Source organism: Nelumbo nucifera, chromosome 5 (genome assembly GCF_055504915.1).
Source record: "Nelumbo nucifera cultivar China Antique chromosome 5, China Antique-T2T, whole genome shotgun sequence".
NCBI lineage: Eukaryota > Viridiplantae > Streptophyta > Magnoliopsida > Proteales > Nelumbonaceae > Nelumbo > Nelumbo nucifera.
In genome coordinates this window covers 30,094,550-30,119,507 of record NC_142653.1, presented here as the reverse complement: position 1 = coordinate 30,119,507, position 24,958 = coordinate 30,094,550, and the positions used below count along the sequence as shown (strand labels likewise).

Sequence of the window (24,958 nt, the reverse complement as noted above, 5' to 3'; positions counted from 1 at the left end):
ACAAAGAAAACGACAAATTACAGAAAAAATGAAAAGAAAATGTAGAATAAAACAAAATTTTATAGAAAAATATAACAAAAAACTACACAAATACAAAAATTTCATTCCATGGGTCCTATACATGTTTGTTAGTTGAGCCCACATCTTATAAGGGCATTTGAACACTGGGATTGTATGTTATCATGTGTGTGGTTGTTAAGTAGGGCCTGCAACTCATGTCCTAAGTCGTATGCAACACTGTGACACATTATGAATCGTTCGATTATTTTTATTATTGGACAAATATGCAGAGGTGATCAACGTGCCTAGAAGGTGTTTGCACACATGTTACTATAATGGTTGGTTGATAAATTTTGCTTCCAACTAATTTCTTTATTTCCCTTTTAATTAAAAAGTAAGAAGAAAATGTTTTTAGGCTTAAATGTAAGTTATTTAATAGTCATCTTAGATAATGGCTTCTGCTATTCAATAGTTAATTGAGTAAATTAACATAATAGCTTAACTTACTTTTAACCATTAATAGTAATTATTTTCGTAGGTCTTAAGTTACTAGTAAGCATGTACGTGCATTTGCACGTGGCAGTATCTCTAAGACAAAACTATTTATACTTCATGGACAGTTTTTGAACAATTATAAACAGACAGTTTCTAAAATGAGAGTAAATGACAAATATGCCCTATTTATGTCCATTGTGTGTTTAGACAATAGGGATAGAAAATGTCTAATGAAAATTCCAAAATGAATGGGCATTCACTCTTTTATAAGCAGTATGATTACAAAATAGGAGATCGATTAAGAGTGACAACTCCAATTCTCCATAAATTTTGTGTTTCATTGGGATGAAATGCATCTATATATAATGTTATTAAATGTACTTTTATAATTGATTTGGAGCATTAATGTTTCAATCCGATGCATTTGCAATCAATATTTTATAATTATAAAATTAAAATCTTGGCATTTTGTGAGGATATGGTATGAGAAGAGTTTTGATCAATCAAAACCCACCCATGAATTTTGATTAATAACACCTAATTACATTATTCCAATTAACTGGTGAAAAGTTTGCCGGGTATCATATCTTTTCCATATCATAGTCAAACCCTAAGTTTTTCTTTTCGATAAAGAAAAAATTTAAGTTTTAACTATTTCTTTCTTTTCGATAAAGGAGAAAATGAAAATTGTCAAAAATGGGATTTGAACCCACGCCTTCCTTCGAAGACCAAAACTGAGTCTGGCGCTTTAGACCACCCGGACATCCTGACAATGACGATGATAACGAAAACGAAATATAATTTGTGAGATTTTAGCCCATGCCATTGATACCATCGGCATTCCCCCCATTTTCGTTTACATCGCTGGATTAAGTACATCTAAATAAATTAAATATTGTCCCCCTGTTTGGGGGTAGTGACACTTAGCACCCCGAATTTGACTTGTAATAGCAAAAACCCCTCGAGCTTTAAGATTCCTATAATTTGCCCCCTTGTTGGAATTTCATCAGTTAGCTTAAAAAAAAATCTAGACTTCATGCACTTGTTAAACATTTTTAAGTCCCCAAATTAACCTTTCCTTAATTTGTAGGACCATCAATTTCATCCTTTCTCTTGCATATTTGTATAATCTTATGTTTCATTTTTTCTTCTTTCTCATCCAAAGGTGGGCAAAAGATATAATATTCTTTGCTTGTCTATTTTTGTTATTTTAAAATTTCTTATTTTTTCTCATATGAATTTTCAAAGGATATTTTCGCAAATTATTTTTCTATATTGGGGGGCTAAGTATCACTATCCCCAAAGTATAGGGTGGTAATTTGTAATTGGCCCTATAAAAGGTGATGTTTGGCATCAATGTTTATTCTTCTTTCAAAAATCGATGATTTTTGAAATCAATGTTTTTTTTTTCAAATATTAGTAAATTTTGTTATTTGGTATCATTTCTACCATGTAAGGTGATTTTTGTAGAAATCGGCTTTAAGTCTGTTTGGTAATGACTCACATGGGTCAATTGTTTTTATATTAGAGTTACTATTCAATGCCATGTCATCCTCAAAAAATTAGTATTAGCTATAAATCAAGAAATCACTAAAAGAGGTGATCACCGAAAAGGGTTGATTTTAAAAATTGACTTTTGGCCGATTTTTAGAAATTCACCGCAACCAAATAAAAATTTCAATGTTAATTCCTCCAATGCTGACGTGGTTCCAATATGGTTGTGATTTTCAAGAAATCATCATCAATGCCAAACATCACCTTAATATCTTTTGTGATGATTATCTGGCGCTTCTAGTATTGCATAAGTCCATATCTACTCCTCACAGTGCATCCCAACCACACACCAGGAACATCTCTTGTACTTTGTGTTGTTATTCATAGGGAGATCTATGTTCCCAATACATAGTGGGATAGGGCTGTGAGGTCGGTGTGAAGCAAGGGAAAAAACATGTTTCCAATTTTTGAAAATAGTTTTATATAAAAAAAAGAAAGAAAAACAACGATACATCAGTGCCATGTTGGAAAAAAAGCAGTGCTCTAGGAAACGTCTATTTGTTTGGAGTCGTTTTTCCATAAAAAATAGTGCTCCAAGCCACGCCTTGGAAATCGGGAAGGTGTGGCTTGGAGCAACGATGTATTTGGCGTTTCTTGGAGTTGCAACTCGTTGCTACCACTAGGGACATGAGGTGTGACGGGTTGTCGAAGCCCTCAAAATTATTACTAGTCCCACAATAAAATATTTGCAGTAAAAGTGGTTCTAGGTCGAATCCCACAGGGAGCAAATCAATAATCTCTTAGCCGAATGGGTAAAGTAATTGTGTGGGAAAATTAAATAACTAAAATTAAAAGAATAACAAACTAAACAAACAAGAGAAAATCAGTCTTACCGAATTCTGGTTCAAGGGTTCGGGTTGAATCGATTGACCATCGATCCTAGGTACACTTTAGCATTCTCACAATTCAAGCATTTAACCTTAGATTTATTAGGATAGCCATAATAAACCTTGTGTTTTCCTAATTCAGTTGACCAAACCTAGCATTCGATCAACACTTATCACCACTCAACTGGGTACGATAGCGTTCCATGTTAAACAGTGATAGCATTAAGATTTGTGAAAACAGTTAAACAAAAATAACAATAATTGAGATAGCTGCAATTACTGAATCTTGTTCCATCGATTCCTTTAGATTGAATCATGTTAAAATATTGGTCAAAGGCTGTCACGAACAATTGACCCCAAAAGATTTCAACCTAATTGCTACTTGCACCATTATTCGTGACAATTACGGATCACCGAAATCATTGATAGCAGTAGGAAAGTCAACATTAATTCAGTTTGTCAAACAAATTAACATCAACATCCAATAAAAATATGCATAAGAATCAATGAATACTTGAATTAAAAAGCAAGAAAATAAATTAACTACAGAACCTCACAATGACACAATCGAACCTCCCCCCTTGAACCAGAAAAAGAAGCTTAGCTGCTCATGATCTGCGCAATCTCCATGCTTTTCTTCTCCATAGCCGAACTGCTTTCTTGAGCTTCTTAGCCTCTTGATGATCTCTTGGATCTTGGAATGTGTGATGCTAGAGCTGGTTCGCCCCCCTCTTTATATAGCCAAAGGAGATGGCTATTTTCGAACTCCTTCTAGGAAATCATCTTATCTTTAGGGAGTCTTGATCTTATTTGAACTAATTCTATCATATCTCTTATCTAATGATCTAATCTCAATCTTCTTATCTCTCTAGGATTACATTCAAGACTTTAGATCTGATATGACTCTATCCTTGGAGATTACATTCGAAATTCGGACTCTTAACTCTTGAATTCGAGTTGGGCTGCTTTAAAACTTGGGCTGCTTCAAGGTACTTTTGCGAGTTGGGCTTAAGTTGTGAAATGGGCCTGGCTGCGAACTTGTTCCAACTTCGGGCTCATTTTCTAACTCGATTCGGGCCGAATCTGTCGAAACCCAAAACATAAAAGTTGTGGGCCTTCCTTTCATCTTTCTAATGCTTTTTGAATTGTCAAATTCGGAGTCTGTAATTGAGAGTTAGGCCCAGATTACTAACTGTCGCCGAAACTGTGCAAAATCACCCGATTTGCCCTGTTTTCTTCCAATTGCCTTCTTTATTGCCCTGAATCGAAATATAAGAGTAATGAGTCCATTTAAGTGCTAAATAAATGTAAAAGAGTGAATATTAGGGGATGAAAATAGGGTTCGTTTTGGTCTCATCAAGGTGGCAGTGATAGGGACATGACATGGCACTGTATAATAGGTGTCAGTGCTGAAAACATTCCCTGGAGCATTGGTACCAAACAGAAAACATTGTTGTTGCTCCAGGAAACATCCTACCTGACAACAATGTTTCCAAACAAAAAAAAAGACATTGTTTTCTTAGTTCCAATTCATACATCAATAGCACCGTTTTCTGAGAAAAAGGTGCTATATTTCTAGCATCAATGCCAAACATATACTTAGAGGATGAGAGGAGCTTTTCAGAATAGTTAACCGTTATTTATGTTTAAAATGACAAAAGAATGGAAAATTTTGCCAAACAGCCCATAAACAAATAATAATCATATCTTTAAAAGTTTCAATTGCACAAGCACCAAGTTCGGATATCCTTCCAACAAAAAAAAAATCCAGCATGATCTGCATTTGCACATGTTATATATGGTGGGTTCCATTCCTATGTTGAGATGTGTGGACATTGATCATGTTGGAACGTGTTGAAATGGTCTTTTGTTGGGAACATATCCCAATTACAGTCATCAAGGTATTGTTGTCATACAAATGTCTAAAAACTATTATTCAATTAAATTTCTTAGAATTTTTTCAGCCAAGCCACTAGCCCACCACATTCCATGTGATCACACTGGCTCCCCACAGATAGTGACCCACACATGCCCCATAGCATAGAGTCTAGCTTCGGTCAAGGCAAAGCCGGTTCCAATAGCCTTTACAATCTTATGTTTGGAATATCTCCATACTTGTATAATTTATTTCATGGGAGATATTTTCGTTGCAAAATTGCAATGAGCTGCTAAAACAATGCAAGCACCGACTTGCACTGACAGAAGCTGAACTCCATAGCATATCCCAACCATACATTGAAAACATCTTCCCATAATAAGTACAGGAGATATTCCTAATGCATGCTGAGAAGTGTGTATATCATCAATGCTGCATCTACACATTTTTGTTCATTGTGTTTGGAACTATTGCCCAACCTCAAATGTTCAGATTGATAATGGTACATTCATTTTCATATGACACTTATTGTTGGTACTTGTGTTGATTATGCATTCAACAAGTATTTTGTTTTTAGCGGTATTGTATTTGATACTGACATTGCCACCTGAAACCTTTAAATGAAATGTTTATGTTGAATGTGACACCATCCTACTTATATATATGATCTCTCATCCAATGGTCAAATTTTAAAATAATGTTTTATAATGATTTTATGGCCATTTTACACATAAATTAACATCTAGATGCAAATATTATGGAACCAAACATCATCACCATTGTCTATTGGATAGTATATTTGAATATTTACTAGAATGGCACAGTTGGGATGATAAAAAGTATTTTTCTATAAATGTTAATGTAAAAATTGATTAAACGAAATTAACTAAACAAAGTATGGTGATTAAGGTAAGATTTTTGTATTACCAAATTGGAAAAGCGAAGTAAGATTTTCCTTAACTACCATCATTATAGTCTTACAGCTGAAAATGAGTGAATGAAGAAAATATAAAAAAGAAAAACTTTGACGGTGGTAGCAAAATCTGTTGATCACAATACATTGTTGGCCAAGCTTATTCGGCTACACATTTGAAATATTAATGATGTAAAGTAGAACGATGTTCTAGATGTGCGGTTAGGTGAACATGTCCAGCAATGTATTGTGGTCAGTAGATTCAAATTCCTTCACTAAGCTTATGTTTGGTTTGAAGGAAAAGGTAAGAAAGGAAAGGGAAATGTAAAGAAACCTATACAAGGTTTGTAAAGGTTTCCCTACATTTCCCTTCCTTTCCCTACTTTTACCTTTAAACCAAACACAACATAATGGATATTATTGGATAATGGTAGCATGGTGAAGAAGGAATAATACATTTTTTTATAAACAAAAGCTCTATGCTCATATGTTGAGAACATCTACCAATGAATTTAAACAAAAAGCCCCCTGTTAATGAATTTTATTGTCCAAAACTCACCATTCGTTAGGTTTTCGTTAGGCCACCATTAGTGAGCATTAAAAGAAGTTGTCCATAAGCATTTAAACATTTTATATGACCAAACTACCCCTAAAACCCCTGATTGTTTATATATAACAAATATGCATATATATTTTAAATATGTGTGGGTTGGGTTAGGCCTAGGCTGGCTTAAAATATTAGGCCCACATCCGACTCTAAAATTTGTAGGAGTGTGGACCCGGGCCTAGGTCAGGGGTAGTTTTGTCATAAAAAATAGCAAGCTTGACAACCATTCAGGGGTATTTTGGTCATGCAAAATACTTAATTCTTATATGGACAATTTTTATTAATGGTTACTACAATGATCTAAAGGAAATTTTAATGGAATGTGAGTTTTGGACAATAAAACTCACTGACATGGGACTCTCTAGAGGTTTTGAAAAGTCATGGTGAGTTTAAGAGAAATGTGAAAAGTCATGGTGTGTTTTGGATAATATCCCTTTTTGATTAAACTATTAAATAAAATAATTAAAATGTGATAATGTATCATGTATGGAGGAACCTTCAAGAATCAAAACAATCCAGAGTCCAAACTGTTTTTCCCAAACAACCAAACCTTTCTTTGATGGAGTAGTGAGAGACATTTGCACTAGACATCGTCGTCATATGGTGGACGTAGATGGTCTCATGCAAGGGCCAAACTCCTCCCATCATGTGGTCCTTATAATCTCAATTTCAATAAGCAATATAGAAATTGCATGACTTTCGATAAATAAATACACTAGGGAGCGCAAGTACCTAATATGTTGCTCTAATGATTCAATGAACCTCCTTAAATGACTAAGGAAGTAGTTTGAAAGGCCAATCAATCAATCAATCTATCTATCTATATATCTATCTACCTATCTATCTATCTATCTATCTATCTATATTGCTTAGACCATTAGAATACAGAGGATACCGAATTGGTACCCCACAGACTCTTGCGATGAGTTCACAACTCATCAGTTGCCTGCGATGATCTTATAATCCATCAAACGACTACGGTGAATATATAATTCATCACATGATTAAGACAAACGCATACTTAAGACAAGTCACGATGAGCCTTGGCTAATGTAAATCCGTAATGAACTCTAGGTGCACGGTTCTGTGATGAACTTCAGATGCATGCGGAATCACGATGAATTTGAGATCATTACATAACGGCAAAATCGGGAACAAATATCAGTTACACGTACGTCTTTAATTACGCGTGTAATAAGGCGCCATGTGGGTCTAGTAAAAGTGCACCTGCTAAATGGTGATGTCACTAGTGCCACGTTGGTTAATTGGGTCACGAAATGAAGTAACACACGTGGATTATGAGAATCCTTGGATGAAATAAAAGTTAGTCCTTGAAAGATCTCATAAGATACGTGGTGAAACCCCAACAGTGCTCCTTAATAATTGACAACAAATCTAATATTTCCTTTCATAGTGAAAATCAAACACTTTTGGCTCCTTCCTTTCGGGACCTCAGGATATCTCCCTATAAATAAGAGCCCATCTCATGATGACAAGATTCATTCAATCATCTTCAACCCTACTTCCTGCCTCAGGTCTTCCTTCGTCTTTCAAGGAGACCACTTTCACGTAGCCTAACCGCAGTATATATATATATATATATATAAGAGCCCATCTCATGACGACAGGATTCATTCGATCATCCCATTACTCACTCGGCCTCATCACCTTACCATTTACCCTAGCCTTCAACCCTACTTCCTGCCTCGGGTCTTCCTTCGTCTTTCAAGGAGACCAATCTCACGTAGCCTAACCACAATACTTATATATACTAAAGTAAGGCAAGCCATGTCAAGTGGCCTCTCATTGCTCCATTACCCTAATCCTACAATTCTATAGGGGGTGTATTATTCCCTATGAAGTAAGTGGAGTTGCCACCTCATCGTGCCTTATCTTCTTTTTTCCTTTCCTCTTTAATAAGAAACTAAAATTATACATATAGTGAATTCAAAATTTCCAGGAATTATATAAGGTTCTTTGTGAAGCCAATCCTCACTCTAATTTGATTTTATCTCCCACTAGCCATGTGGCACCACTACCCCTACCTAAATTATATCTAATTCCTATTTATCTAATATGTTATCGTTAATTTAGGCAAGAGTTTCTCTCCTAAATTATCTACAATTCCTAATTATCCTCTCCCCCACTTTTCATCTATATCTATCTAAAAAGTTTGAATAAAAAAAATTACATATTATTTAAATATTTAAATTAAAAAACAAAATTATTTAAATATTACTAAAATAATAAAAATTTAAAATAAAAAATAAATATTATTTAAATATATAAATAACAAAATACTAAAAATAGCTAAATAATTATATAAAAATATTTAGTATTACATAATAACATTAAAATAAATACAACTTAAATAAAAATTTCAACTATTTTACATATTATTTAAAAATTTAAATAACTAAATATTCTAAATAATGAAATATTTAACATAACTAAATTTTAAATATTTAAAATCATGAAATTATGTAATAAATTTTAAAATTTTCTTAAAAGTAGAAAATAGTTATAATAGATTTCATAATACTAAAAAATAATAATTTTATATTTTACAAAGTTAATAACAAAATTATGTAATAATGGTATAAATTATAATTTTATGGATTACTAAATTTAATAAGTAATTAATATTTTAAAATATAAATAATGATATTATTTAAATAACTAATCATATTGTAAATAAATAAATTTGAAATACTTTAAATATCAAAGAAATTAAAAATTAAATCATATTTTAAATATTATTTCAAAAACAAAAGTAGGTTAAATAATTAAAGTATGTAATAACTTTAAAAAAATTATCAAAAACACAAAAATAATGACAATAGATTAGATCTAATAATATTTGATAATAAGAATATAAAATATAAATAATTAAGAAATAACTAATAATATTGTTATAAACTAATTCTTCTGTATTTTAGATATCAAAAAATTTTAATAACTAAATCACATTTTCAACATTATTTAAAAACATAAAATATATTAAATAATGGAATTATGTAATAACTTTAAAAAATTTATCAAAAACACAAAATTAATTAAAATAGATATAATAATATTTGACAATAGGAATATAAAATGTAAATAATTTAAAATTTTTTAAAGATAACTGAAATAGTGAAAAATAGATTAAATAACTTAGAGGTATTAAAGCTTTTTATTGGTTATTTATTGTATTTCCGTTATAAATTTACTTTTAGTAATTGCATATTTTTGTTATTAATTTTCAATAATTATTGGAGATTAAACTATTGCTATTTGTTAGGATTAAACTATTAATTTAGGTAAAATTAGGAATATTCACTAGGTAATTAGATTGCTGATTATTTGACCAACGGAACTGATTTGATTAGGGTTGGGGACTTGCCGAGTTTGTGACTCGAAAATAACCAACCATTGATGAACACCAACCAACTCAAGTTATATAGGTCAACATTTTAAAAATTGATCTAGAGACCAGCCCACTTTTGCATTCGAGTCACGGTCATTGGTTCAACTGTCCGAATCGAACGGATAGGACCATTCCATGTTAGCACTCTATATTATATATATATAATTAACTGAAGTGGTTTATCGACATACTCTCTACATATGAGGTTCAAATCACCTTTCTGCAACCGCGCACTTATAACTGCCCATAAATTAGATACTGCTCAGAACCAAAATCTCTCCCCATTCCCGCTACTCTCCATCTGAGCTTGGAGTTGGAGAGAAGTCCGACGCCGACGATCGTTGTAGCAAACACACCGAAGGTATTCCACATCCTTCAATGAAATTACTGTATGAATAAGCGTTCAATCGACGAAAGTCCCGAGTCCTGAACAGTAACTATATGTATTCCTTTCAATCCGTCTCTCTCTCTCTTTCTCTCTCTTTGTTCCTATTATGTTTTTCTTAATCTTAGTTGCTTTTGTAGTAGATTGATTGATATTTCGAGAACGAGGGAAGTTGTTCCGAGTGAGTAACAACTTAATCGGAATTATGAAGTTCGCGGTCTTTTTGTTCTCGATTCTAATCTTGGCCAGACTCATAGGTGCGTGATACATGTCTCATGGCTTCTCTGGATTTACCTCTGCATGTTGTTCCTCCTCTATGTTCTTCTTTTCTGCCTCATGATCCTCGCTTTCGTGGTGACTAACAAGAGTGTAGGAGAGGTTTTGTCGTATAAAGGGTATAAGGAGTATAAATTAGGGGACTATTCAAATTGGTTGCAGAAGAGGGTTAACAACAACATAAACTAGCACAAGATCAAGAGTTGCTTGATGAATAGTTATGTCTGCAATAGCCTTAGCGATGCCATCGACACAGTTGAACAGTTTTATGCTCGGCACTTATCATCGATTCAGGTGTGTCACGTCATTCCCTTGTTCATATCGTTTTATTTATTCTGTGTGTACAAATCTAAATGTGGGTACTTTTATTTTTTATTTTTTCAGAATTCGTTTCATCTATATCAGCTTTTTTTTCTTCCTTTTTCTTTATCAACTTTAGGGATTTTGATCTTGAAACTTTTTGGTAGATCCCCTCCCAATTTTGGATTTCCTACCTTTATCTTCCTGTTTCACAACATTATTCCTTGAAACAGACATTTGAGAAAATTTCCTTCACTCCTTGGTACAAATTACAGTTGGTTTGGGTATCTACCATCTATCACCACGACAGTATGACCGAACTTTCATTGCATTTTTGTAACTGGTTTTATTAAAAAACTACTGATTGAAACATTAATTTTCTTTTTGACTGATTGCTCAACATTGGGTTTGTAAAATATTGGTTTTTGTTAATTTTTTTGCTATTTCAATTTTGATATCTCAATCTTTCCTGAGATCCCATTTAGATTATAAGTTCAGTTTTCTGCAATTCACTTGGCCAGAATGTTGTCCTCTGTTTTCAAGTGTTGAGCCATGAAAATGGCTCATGATATGAGCCATCAGTTTTCTATCCCTCTTGTCTAAGCACATAGCGGGCATAAAGATGTCCTTTACTCTCACTTCAGAAATTGTCCACTCATAATTGTTCAAAAACTACTCATGAATTATAAATAATTTTGTCTTGGAGCTGCCACGTGCAAATAGGTTTCTCCCTCACACCCTCACTCAATCAGTTTCTCTCTCAAATACGAAGGTATTTCGCGTCTTTCTATGAAATCACTGTGTGAACAAACGTTGAATCAATGAAAGTACCGAGTCCTAAACAGTAACTATATATTCCTTTCAACCCGTCGTTGATCTCTCTCTCTGTTCCTATTATGTTTTTCTTAATCTCAGATGCTTTTGTAGTAGATTGATTGATATTTCGAGAACGAGGGAAGTTGTTCCGAGTGAGTAACAACTTAATCGGAATTATGAAGTTCGTGGTCCTTTTGTTCTCGATTTCGATCTTAGGAGGTGGAATATGGCTGGCAAATAGAGCGAGCACTGATAGTGAGAAGTTCCTCGAGAAATCCATTATTTCTTTGGGGGTGTTTCTCATGTTTGTGTCTCTCGCCGGACTCATAGGTGCGTGTTACAAGGTATCATGGCTTCTCTGGATTTACCTCTATGTGATGTTCCTCCTCATTGTTCTTCTTTTCTGCTTCACGATCTTCACTTTCGTGGTGACTAACAAGAGTGCATGAGAAGTTTTGTCGGATAAAGGGTATAAGGAGTATAAACTGGGGGATTATTCAAATTGGTTGCAGAAGAAGGTTAACAACAACAAAAATTGGAACAAGATCAAGAGTTTCTAGATGAATAGTTATGTCTGCAATAGCCTCAGCGATGCAACCAACACAGTTGAACAGTTTTATGCTCGGCACTTGTCATCGATTCAGGTGTGTAACATCATTTCCTTGATAATATCGTTTTATATATTATTTGTGTATAAATTTGAATGTGGGTACTTTTATTTTTTTTCGGATTTTGGTTTTGATTTTTTGTTTTCTAAGCATTTGCCATAATTTCTCAAAGAAGCAGAATCTGTTTCATCTATATCTGTTTTTTTTTTCTTCCTTTCTCTTTATCAACTTTAGGGATTTTGATCTTGAAACATTTTGGTAGATCCCCTCCCATTTTTGAATTTCCTACCTTTTTCTTCCTGTTTGATAGCATTATTCCTTGAAACAGACATTTGAGAAATTTTCCTTCACTTCTTGGTAGAAATCACAGTTGGTTTGGGTATCTACCATCTATCACCACGATAGTATGACTGAATTTTCACTGCATTTTTGTAACTGGGTTTATTAGAAAACTACTGATTGAAACATGAATTTTCTTTTTGATTGATTGCTCAACATTGGGTTTGTAAAATATTGGTTTCTGTTATTTTTCTTGCTATTTCAATTTTGATATCTCAATCTTTCCTGTGATCCCATGTAGATTATAAGTTCAGTTTTCTACAGTGCACTTTGCCAGAATGTTGTCCTCTGTTTTCAAGTGTTGAGCCATGAAAATGGCTCATGATATGAGCCATCAGCTTTCTATCCCTCTTGTCTAAGCACACAGCGGGCACAAAGAGAGCATATATGTCCTTTACTCTCACTTCAGAAACTACCCACTTATAAGTTTTAACCGTTTAGAAACTACCCATGAATTATAAATAGTTTTATCTCAGAGATACTGCCACGTGCAAATGCACGTACACGTTTACTGCCCCTACTTAGTCTCTCACTTTCAGGAATTTTCACTAGACACATTCTACCTCCACCTGTTTATGTATACAGAGGGCATATATGTCCTTTACTCTTGCTGTAATAGAAACCGAAAAAATGGTTGTATCTCCCACAACCTCTTCCCTGTCTCCCACAAACTCTTCCCACCAACTGCCCCTCTAACTGTAAAACCAGCAGTTTTATCTCCCATAAAATCTTTCCTGCAAACCGTTTTATCTCCCACAAACTATTTCCTGCAATTAAATTCCCACCATAATCGAAACCCGAACATAACAAAATTTACAACTTTATACTGTCTAGGAGGGTGGAACTATAGTGGAACTATAGCGAATTTCGGATATATGAGAGATGACTTGGGAGGGGGTGTGACTCTGCTGATGAACCCTCTATCGTTAGCTTTGAATTTTGTGACTCTACTGATGAACAATATGTTCCTGATTCATTGACGGATTTGGAGTCTAATCAGACAGTTCCATGTGATTTACCCTCATCATCACAGGGCCACCATGTAAGAAAAAACGCGAGTTCAAGTGGTAGATATCATAAGAAGGTTAGCTTCTGGGATTTGGACCCAGAGTTCAACCACATATTGGAGTGGTGAAAATGATGGGGAGCATTCAGACATCATTGAACCACCACCATTTCATGAACACTCTGTTGCATCGGAAGGAAGAGAACAATTGAGATTTCCATGTGCCAGGAATCGTCCTCAAGTGAGAGGGTGCAAAACAATTATTGATATGCTCATGCAAATGGAGCACAAGAGGCAAAGGGAGCTTACCGAGTTACCATGCTGGTTGAGCACCACGCAGTATCAAGGTTCCCACAACAAGGTCGCATTCCGGTGAACATAGAACTAATTAGGGTCCGTTTGGTTCTTGGAATCAGATGAAATGGCATTTCCTTCGAAGGGAGGGAGAGGGAATGGCCATTCCCTGAAATGGGAATGGAAATGGAATTCTAATTCCATCCAACCAAACAGTTGGAATTCCACTATTCCAATTTTGATTCCATACCCCTATTCCTATGAATCAAATGGGCCCTCACTTCTCTTTTTGACAATTGTTCTTCTTCCATTTGTACACTATATTGACTTCTTGTATGTCAATACATGTTTAGTCATTGCTCTCAGACTTAGATTCTGAACAGAATCAAATTCAACCAGTTTGATTCTTCTGATGATGAAGCTGAGTCAAGTTCTACTGATGATGAACCAGTTTTCAATAAGCATAGATTGATTTCTGATTGGATTTTGCCCAAATCCAATGAATTAGGTGAAATCACCGGATGCCAACTGAAGGGAAGACATGCTTCTGTTACAGGGGTTGATTTTAAAGCTAAGATAGCTAATAAAATGCATACAAGATTGAACAAGAAGGGACATGATTCAGTATACAGGGAGATGAGGGGGAAATTTTGTGAGGAAGACCATAGAAAGAAGAACAACAACATTGAGCAAGAGACAACCACACTCAGTGATGCTTGTGCTTTCATGAATTCCATAATAGAGGAGTTGAAAGTTGCGAGAGAGAAAATGCTTTAATGGATGATAGAGGAGATGAGAAGGGTCATGGCTGATGATGATGTTCTAGAGCGAAATGACATAACAGGCAATCATCAACAGGATATGATCAAAGTACAGTCTCAGAACAGCCCTGAGTTAGGATCAGAGGCCCAAGCTTGCAAATGGGAAGCCTTGGTGAGGCCCAAGCAAAAATGGATCTTGCGGATCAAGATCAAAGGCATCCAGATGCTGAACAGAACCAAATTCAGCAAAGAACTTCCATCAGGTTTCTAAGGTACAATTAATGTTATTTTAACTTTTGTTTCAACAGGATGTTCATGTAATGTTGGAAGATCACTCAATTTACATTTGTTTAAGTTCTTTTTTGTGTCTGTCATGTATCTACCCAAAGCTTTCCAAGGCTAAAAATAAGATAAATCAGATAAAGAAGCCATCTGACTAGTATCTTCCTCTTGATAATTAAGAAAAATCAGCTACCAATAATGGAAAACAACTCCAACTATGGAGTGGTCCCAATTAGGGTGTCTTATTGTTAGGCCAAGTCCTAAGCTCAAAGATTAGTGGGAACATGAGCAAGGTTTATTTAGAAAAAATATACAGGTTTAATGGAGTCCAGGGTGGCTCATCATGTATGGTGCATGAAGTCTTCCAACCTTGAACTCTAAACAACAGAAATTTCCGGTTCAATAGATGGTTTATCCTACTCTAAAATTGTGGGAGTCCCTTTAAATGGATATTCATGTTCTTGCTATTGAGCTTAGTGTTATTTTTTTACTGGGCCAAACATTTTCACTCACTGGAGTAGATTTTGCTGATAACAGTTTCAAATGAATGCCTTGTGTAGAAAAGTAGAAGAAGCTGAGAGGTTTCAGCAGTAAAGAAGAATAAGAGAGAGAAGAAAAGAGAGTGGAATGTTGCCAGAATTGAATGAGTCTGACGCCATCCCCTCTTGATTTATATACTTAAAATAAAAGAATGGAAGATTACATGAATACCTTAGTAGGATGGCTATTTTAAGTAACTGAACAGACCCAACCTAAAATAACATAAACTAATGGGCCTAAGGCCCAATTACTTCCTAACTTAATAACTTAAAAATAAAAAATAAAAGGCTGGGCCCAATAACTTAAAATCAGCCCAACTCAACAAGTGGATAAATATAAGTATTTTATTGGAAACTATAGTAACAACTCATATTATTGAATTAGTCTGCACAAGTACTAAAAAGAGGGATCATGAAAATTGCCATCAAGTAATTACCTAGATTTATATTATTTGTTATATTTCTCATGTGTCGTATTGGGATTTGAGGTGAAGCAAGGAAATTTTAAAAGAATAAAAAAGAATCAGTTCCATTTCCCTTAAGGCTAAACCAATTGTGCATTCTACCTAAAGCAAACAATGGGGATAACAGGTTACCAAATTCTGAAAACTATGTAAGGGTTAATATCAACCATTTTATTTGTTTATTTATTTATAAATAAACTTAAATTTGTTGGAGTTGAGGTAGGCGAGTAGTAAATAATGTTCTAGTAATGAGTTGGATGAACTATATTGGATTTAACAACTTGTGACTACAAGATGTTAGAGGCCCCAAGCTGATTTTTCAATAAGTACTGAGTAGGGGAGTTCGAAAGACAAGTGAACTAAGATAGCAAGAGAGCTAGAATGTTAGAATAGGAGCTTTACCTTAGATGGTATGCCTTAAGATACCTACTAGGGAGTGTTGTTGTGCTCTTTGCATGAGGTTGTGTCCCAAGGTCATCCTCAACAAACCTTCCAGAAGTGTGGTCGTTATCTTTGCCCAATGAACTATCCAAATCGATTAGTGATGTAAAAGATGAAGTTCAAGAAGGTAGAGGTACGATGCTTTATTTTTATAATTTTTTTTAACTTTTCATTTCATACTTTAATCATTATGATGGCAACCTCCCACGTGCAATGCATTAGGGTCAATACTGTCATTTTCGATTATCATTGATTAAATTCATGAAACTCTATAAGGGGTATTTTAGTAAATGACATTTTCTATTATTTAGCCTTCACTTAATAAATCCCATGCATCGCACGAGTCCCCACTAATATTAATTAAACGATGTATCAAAAATTGGAATGTACATTACTTCGGGACACTAATGAGTTACACTATTATGCACATTAATTTGTGGGTTCACATGTAATCATCTCGTGTGACAATAAGAAATAACCAATTGTAATTTACTTCTGTATATTCAATGTTTCGATAATTTATATATGATGTAACTATATAAATATATAATCTATATATATAATTTATATAGAGAGAGAGATTAAAACAAAGAGGTAAAGAAATTTTCTCCTTTTCTTGAATTTTTTGTTTTTTTATTCCATGTCATTTTTGAAACAACTAATGAGATGCACTTTTCCAATCACCTAAATAATCTCTTCTCCTAAAATTTATCCTAAACTACCTCCCCCACTTTCTCCAGAATTATCTCTAATTCCTAATTATCTTCTAAATTATCTCTAATTCATAATCTCCACAATTATCTCTAATTCATATTTATCCTCTCCCCTCCTTTTTATCTATATCTATCTAAAGAAAGTTTGGATTAAAAATTTTAAGAATTATTTAAATATTCTAACAAAATTATATAATAACTTCAAAATATTTAAAAAAAACACAAAAAATAATTTTATATTTTTACAAAATATATCATGAAATTATGTACTGACAATTTAAATTATGTTTTTCTGGATTATCAATTTAAATGATTTTCAAATATTTAATAATATGTAATAGCTTTAAATAAATAAAATTCAAATATTTAATAGATTATTTAAATATTTAAATAACTAAATATTTATCATAACTATATTTTAACAAAATATATCACGAAATTATGTACTAACAATTTAAATGTTTTTCAAACATTTAATAATATGTAATAGCTTTAAATATATAAAATTAAAATAACAAAAAAAAATAAATATTTCATAGATTGTTTAAATATTTAAATAATTAGATATTTATTATAACTAGATTTTAAATCGTTAAAATAATGAAATTATGTAATAAATTTAAAAATTTTTTCTAGAGCAGAAAAATAATTATAACATAATATTGAAATTAATAATAATTTAATATATTACAAAATTAATAATGAAATTCTGTAATAATAGTATAAATTATGATTTTATGGATAATTAAATTCCATAAATAACTAATATTTTAAAATTTAAATATTTTACATATTATTTAAGTATTTAAATAACTAGGCATTTTAAATAACAAAATATTTAACATAACTAGATTTTAAAAAGTTAAAATAAAGAAATTATGCAATAAATTTCAAAATTTTCTGAAAAGTAGAAAAATAACTATAACATAATATTGAAATTAATAATAATTTAATATTTTTAAATAATATTGTAAATAACTAATTTCACTTATATCAAGTAATAATTTGAGAAAATTAATTTCAAAAAATTAATTTTTATTAATAAAAAATTTAAACTCTTAATTTTTATTTATTATATAATTATACATAGTAAAATTAATATTTATTGTATTTCAATAATTATTTATTGTTATAAAGGGAAAAATGGTATTTTTATTTTTATTTTCTTTTGATAAATTTATTTAAATGAACATTAGGGTCATCATTGTTATTTTCCACTGTCATCTAATGGAAGATTGATTAAATCCATCGCAAATTATAACTGGTGTTTTAGTAAAATTTTAACTATATAGTAGATTTTAGTAAATCTATGAAACTATAAGGGGTATTTTAGTAAATGACCATTTTTATTATTTAGCTTTCGCTTAATAAATCTCGTCCACTGCATGGGTCTCCGCTAGTATATATTAAAACAAAGCGGTCAAGAATTTTTTTAGTTTTTTTGAATTTTTTATTTTTTTATTCCATGTCATTTTTTAAACAACCAATGAGATGCACTTTCCCAATAACCTAAATAATCTCTTCTCCTAAAATTTCTCTTAAACTACCTCCCCCACTATCTCCAAAATTATCTTTAATTCCTATTTATTTTCTAAATTATCTCTAATTCCTTTTTATCTCTAAAAATATCTCTAATTTAAATAACTAAATATTTATTATACCTAGATTTTAAATAGTTAAAATAATGAAATCATGTAATAAATTTAAAAAATTTCTTCAAAGTAGAAAAATAATTATAATATAATATTGAAATTAATAATAATTTAATATATTATAAAATTAATAATGAAATTATGTAATAATAGTATAAATTATGATTTTATGGATAATTAAATTCAATAAATAATTAATATTTAAATATTTAAATATTTTACATATTATGAAGCCTTAAGAGTTTTATAGGAAGAAATCCTCCTAGACTTGAACCATTCATAAGCCAAGATTAAAATTTAAACAATAAAGGCAAACCAGAGATTGCCTGTCCACTTCTCTTTATTGTCACTACAACTTCCGATGATAGAAGACAACAGGAAAAAGGAAAAACAAAAGAGAAATAGTGCTGACCAACAGTATCAGAGGATGGTACAGGTCGAAGGTGAACCAACAACATCAGCGGTCGGTGTACCGGGCTTGATACCGGGCCATTGACAGCAGAAATAGTGCTAACCATCCTGGATCTGTTTGTAGACGGAGGCGACGTGCCTTCCGCAACCAGCCCAACTGCTCTTCCCGCAGGACGAACACCTCACGACGTAACACATATTCTATCCTTGTCCGCTACACCTGTATGCCTTCTGTTTGTTACTTTGTTTCAGAGATTTCTTTATGAAATTTTGGATTTCTGATTTGGGGGATGGCTTTGCTTCAGCTGGTAAACGCATTCATACTTCATACCGTTGAACGGCTTGGCTGCAAATGGCGACAAAGGCTGCAAACGCGTTCATACTTCTACGAGGTTTAGTAATTGATGGTTGTCGGCCATGGCGACGCCACACACACATACAGAGAGGAAGTAATAGTAGTTCTTCGATTTTTGGTCTGGTATAGTAATAATAATAATAATAATAATAATAATAATAATAATAATAATAATAATAATAATAATAATAATAATAATAATAATAATAATGTAGAGCATGAAGTGGGGTTCATGTGGATTCTTACTTGTGCATGTGTGAGTCCACGTGGGTTTTTAGTTAAATTGTATAGCATAACATGTGGAAAGCATTATATATATGTATCAGTGAAGTGAGGGTTAAAATTGTCATTATATATATGTATGAGTGAAGTGAGGGTTAAAATTGTCATTATATATATGTATGAGTGAAGTGAGGTCTCAAGGGGAGCTCGGGGCGCTCCACCCTCAGGCTTGGGGCGAGCTGGGCCTTGTTTCTCGACGAGTTGTCACACCCGCCGAGTCGTTTGGTCGGGCTTCGGCGAGCTTGTTACGCCGAGCTGTGGACAGGCTGTCGCGTTGAGTTGTCACTTATGCCAGGTCATGTCCACGTGTCCCCGTGCTACGAGGTTGGGTCAAATCACTCTACATCAATTGCCCCCCACTCCCCGTGCTAGGGGTCCTGACCCAGCGCGGGGAGTTCGCAGTCTATCGGTTAGATTTGGCTCGGGGCCTAAGCTTTCTTGCCCGCCAGCTCATCAATTGGACCGATTCACTGTTCGGCTCTATCAAGTGCAGCCTGGGTCGCGTACGGTCTACGCGCGGACGTCACGCGACTTATGGACTCTACGGACGTCAAAAAACACGCTAAACCGATTTCACCTCGAAGGTCGCACAATCGATTTTCATGAGAACCGTCAGATTGTTTCGATCTCAACCGTTGATGCCCGCGTATAGTGGCTATAAATAGTGGGGGTCCTGGCCATTTTCCTTCGCCACAAATCCTCAGTCGTAATCTTGAAATCGCATCCAAAGCCTCCAGCTCGGGTCAGTTCTTCCCAGTCCGGTCTATCTCTCTTTGGTGAGTCACCCTATCTCTTCTTCAGTTCCGTTAGTTATGTCTTCCTTTGATAGCCAGCTAGATGAGCCCGAGGTGGGTACCTCGGCTCAGGGTGACCCTACTGGAGTCCAGTTCCTCGAGGCGCGGGAGGCCTCGGGTAACTTGGCGTCCACCTCTCACCAAGGTCGGATGCCGGACAGGTTCGGACCCTCCACCATGACCCTGGAGAGGCTCTGCTACCTTATTCGGTAGTACAACCTGCCCAGGGAGTACACCTATAGTTTACCTACGGGTAACTTCCCGTGGGAGCACGGTCTTGACGAGTTCGTAATCTTCCGGGAGCAGCTCATAGCCGGGCTCCACCTTCCCTTCCACCGACTCATAGTGGAGATCCTGAACCACTTCAACGTTACGATAGACCAGCTTCACCCGAACTCGGTTTGTAACGTGGTCGGGACCATCTCCCTCTGTTATGAGTATGTCCTCCCCCTTGACTTGGACATATTCTGTTCCATCCTCACAATCAAGAAGAGCGCTTCATGCGTTCTCCCCGAGCACAGGAGGGCCTATTACTTGTCCCCTCGCCCAGGCTTCAAATTAATGCATAAGCTTCCGAGCAAGATTCTGGCTTGGAAGCAGGATTACTTCGTAGTCCGGAACCCTGCGGGGTGGCCCTTCGTATTCAAGGGAGACATTCCAGTCATGGCTGAGGTCGGGTGTAGTTACAAGGATTACATCACTGAGAGCATGCTCATTTAGGCCGGCTTGAGCCCGGGTAGGTAGTTAGTACCTTAGTCGTTTGGCCTGTTCTTTTTTTTTTTTATATACTCGAGTACTAATGTCGAGCTCTGTTGCAGGTCCCATGGAGGTAGATAAGCTTAAGGGAGATAGGCTCTTCAAGCACATGAAGGGGAGGAAGAAGCGGGCTGCTAAGAGAGCTCGTGTCGAGTCGCCGCCAGTCCCCACTCCCGAGCCCAAGCTTCCACCAGCTCCATCATTCGAGCCCGAGCTCCCTGGCGCTCCTCCGATCATTGAGTTGGAGGAGTCCATACCACCTCGGCCGAGCCTACTACGAGGGCAATAGCTGAGCTCGAGGTTGCCACCGGAGCTGCTGACGTAGCAGCTGAGGTCTCCGTCGAGCCCATTCGTACAGCCGAGACGACGGTCTCCAGCTCGGGGAGCACGGATGGGGGCCGAAGTATCTTGGTCCCCCAGTGCGGCCTTCGGAAAAGCAAAGGGGCCGTTTACTCCACGGAAATCTCGGTTTGGGCCGATATGCTCAACCCTGCTCAGCTCAGAGCCCGGGCTGCTACTCACACTATGGTGGTAAGTTCTCCTTTTATTTCTCATGGCTCTCTTATATGTATGTTTCTTCGGTACTAACCAACTTTCTTTGTTAGGCAAACTCCGCCGTGCACGCCATAACTCTTCAATCCGAGAGGAACCTGAAGATGGCTTTGACAGCCGAGGAGTCGTCCCGCGCTACCCATACCGATCTCAGGGCAGCTCGCGAGCAGATCCACCGGCTGGAGGGCGACGCAATGGCCTAGAGGGGCGTTATTACGATGCTGACAGCGGAGAAGGATGAGCTAGAACACGAGAAGGACGTGTTGAGGGGCGAGGTGGAGGCCCTCAAAGCAGAGCTGAAACGCGAGAAGGGTGTGTTGGGGGGCGAGCTGGACGTCCTCATGCAGAGGCGGAAGGCCTTAAGGATAAGAAGGAGGCCCTCCTGCACGAGGTGGAGTTCCTCAAGGCTAACATCAAGGAGGAGACTGAGATTTTATATAGGCCCGCGGGCTTAACCTCGGGCCAAAAAGTCCGGCCCGCAATAAATTCGAGTCAGGCTTGGGATTTTCCAAAATAGCCCAGCCCGACCTATAAATAAACCTAAAATCCCTAATTGAATACCCCTCTTTTTTTCACCTCCTTCCCTTCTTTTTCCAACCGAATTCTTCTTCTGCACATCCTCTTTCCCTTCTTTATATATATTTTTTTAATATAAATAAATTTTGAATTTATATATTTTTTTAATGTAAATAAATTCTGATTTATATTGATTATTGAATAGGGAAATTTTCTAATTTTTTTTATTAGGTCGGGCTTCGGGCTTTTTATTAGGGCCGGGCTCGGGCCCAAGTTGTAGGCCCGTTGGTCGAGCCGGGCTCGGGCCCAAGTTGTAAGCCCGTTGGTCGAGCCGGGCTCGGGCTTGAGCCTAACATATTCCTGTAAATGAAGAGTAAGAGCCCGGCCCATGAATAGGCCTACTCAGGCCATAGAAGAGACGAAGATCAAGGCTGTCGTGGAGTACATCCAGTCTGACAAATTCGATGCTATTCTGGGCGAGGCCTACTGCAAGGGGTTCAAGCTCAGCAGGTGGCTGATAAGGCACACGTACCCCGAGCTTGACATGAGCGCCATCACCACCTCGCGAATCACGGATGAGATAGCTCGTCAAGCCACAGAGGACCCGGATTCAAAGGAGGAGGATGGTGACGAAGAAGCAGACGCCCCTGATCCGCCTGAAGCTCCCGAGGAGGTCTCGCACGGAGATGAAGAGCCCCCGAAGTAATTGTCTTTGTATTCTGAGCCTGCGAACTCAGTATGTATTGTTTTTTTTTTTGTCGAGCTCTTTGTACAAAACTTACTTGTTAATGAAATTGACTTTTCTTTTCCAAGTGTCGTTTCATCTGAGCTATCATAGTTAAATGTATGAAGTGATTGACAAAGTAAGGCATAGTGATGCATATGCCCGAACTATCTTGTGGAGTACACCGAGGTGACTGACATAGTAAGGCGTAGTAATGCATATGCCCAGACTGTCTTGTGGCGTACACCGAGGTGATCGACATAGTAAGGCATAGTAAGGCATATGCTCGAATTGTCTTTTGGTTGTTAGCCGAGGTGAGCTAAGCATCGCGGAATCTACGGGTCTGCTTGCACCCTTGATACACTATGTATTGTGATGCCGAGCTCCTTGGTCAGCTCGGTGTTTTAGATCCTTGGCCGGGAGGGGAGTGGCTTCAGCCACCCTTAGAACTTGTTCGTGTCATAGAGGCAGCTAGGTTATTATGCCAGAGTCTGTTAGTTCGGCATTATGCCCCTTAAGCCTTGAGAGTGACTCGTGATCTGGTCTTGGAGTTCGTCCACGTCATAAAAGCGATTGGGTTTTATTGCGTTGAGGTCTCTATTAGCTCGGCATTTTGGCCCTTAGGCTCTGAGAATGATACGTGGTCCACTCGGTGATTTATAGGTAATACTACCTTAGGTTAACAATATTCCATGCCCGATGTACTTGTTTCCCTTCCAGGGTTTCGAGCTCATATGTTCTTTCCCCGAGTACTCGCTTTACTCGGTATGGTCCTTCCCAGTTCGGACGGAGCTTACCAACACCGGGCTCAGGCACCATAACCTTACGGAGAACCAGGTCGCCAACGCGGAGAGTCCACTTTTTGACCCTGGCGTTATAGTACCGAGCTACCCTCTGGTGGTAGGCCGCAGTCCTGATGTATGCGAGGTCCCATACTTCGTCAAGTAAGTCGAGGTTGGTACGTAGCTCGTCTTCATTTGCCTTGTCATCGTAGGTGAGGTTAAAGAGGGTTTCTCCTGTGGCGGTCTTTTCCGTGGTACGATAGGCCCATAATACACTAGGCAACTCGTCTGCCCATAGTTCCTTAGCTCGGTCCAGGTGCGCCTTTAGTCCACGGAGAATAGCTCGGTTCGTGACTTCTGTCTGACCATTTGCCTGAGGGTGCGCCACTGAGGTGAAGTTCTACTGAATTCCCATGTCTTGGCACCCGTTTTGGAATTTGATGTCTTTGAACTGCTTACCATTGTCGGAGATTAGTACCCGAGGTAATCCAAAACGACACACTATGTTCTTCCAAAAAAAAGTTCTGCACATTCCGGGTTGTGATTGTTGCGAGGGGTCCAGCCTCAACCCACTTCGTGAAATAGTCAACTACCACCACTAGGAACCTCCTTTGCCATGTGACTGGTGGCAATGGCCCGAGTAAGTCAATCCCCCACTGTGCAAATGGCCACGAGCTAGTGAGGTATTTTAGGTCGGCGACAGGCCGGTGGTGGATGTTAGCGTGCGTCTAACACTTGTCGCATTTTTTGACGAGATCGGTCGCATCTGCCTTCATTGTTGGCCAGTAATACCTCTGTCGTAGCGCTTTCTGAGCAAAGGCTCTGCCCCCCAAGTGTCCACCGCACAGGCCCTCATGAGTATCGCGGAGGACGAGCTCGACTTCAGAGGGTCGCAGGCAGCGCAGGTAGGGGAGCATGTAGGATCTTTGGTACAGTCGTCCGTCTATCATGACGTATTTGGCTGCCTGACGCTCTACCCTCCTGGCGGCATTACGATCTGTGGGGAGGGTCCCGTGAGCGGATCAATCCAGCTCGGCTCTGCTTGAACGACGGGAGTGACCTCCTCTGCCCCCTTTGAGAATGCTAGGCCGAGGCAAGTTCTCTATATACACAGTCCTCATGGTGTTATCACCAGTGCTGGCTAACCGGGATAGGGCATCGGCCTTAGCGTTCTCTGACCTCGGGATTTGCTGGATGAAGTGTGACCGGAAGTTGAGCAGAGCTCCTCT

General features: G+C 36.7%; 1 long non-coding RNA gene and 1 pseudogene across 1 annotated transcript; both read left to right on the top strand.

Annotated features, from left to right (window-relative positions):
* The first annotated feature begins 9,871 nt into the window (after positions 1-9,871).
* LOC104600065 (uncharacterized) lies at positions 9,872-14,872 on the top strand. Its single transcript, XR_016075827.1, has 3 exons — positions 9,872-10,042; positions 10,210-10,636; positions 14,262-14,872. It is a non-coding gene; the product is annotated as an uncharacterized LOC104600065 (long non-coding RNA).
* On the top strand, positions 11,578-14,835 carry LOC148791359 (tetraspanin-8 pseudogene; annotated as a pseudogene).
* Positions 14,873-24,958: the final 10,086 nt, after the last annotated feature.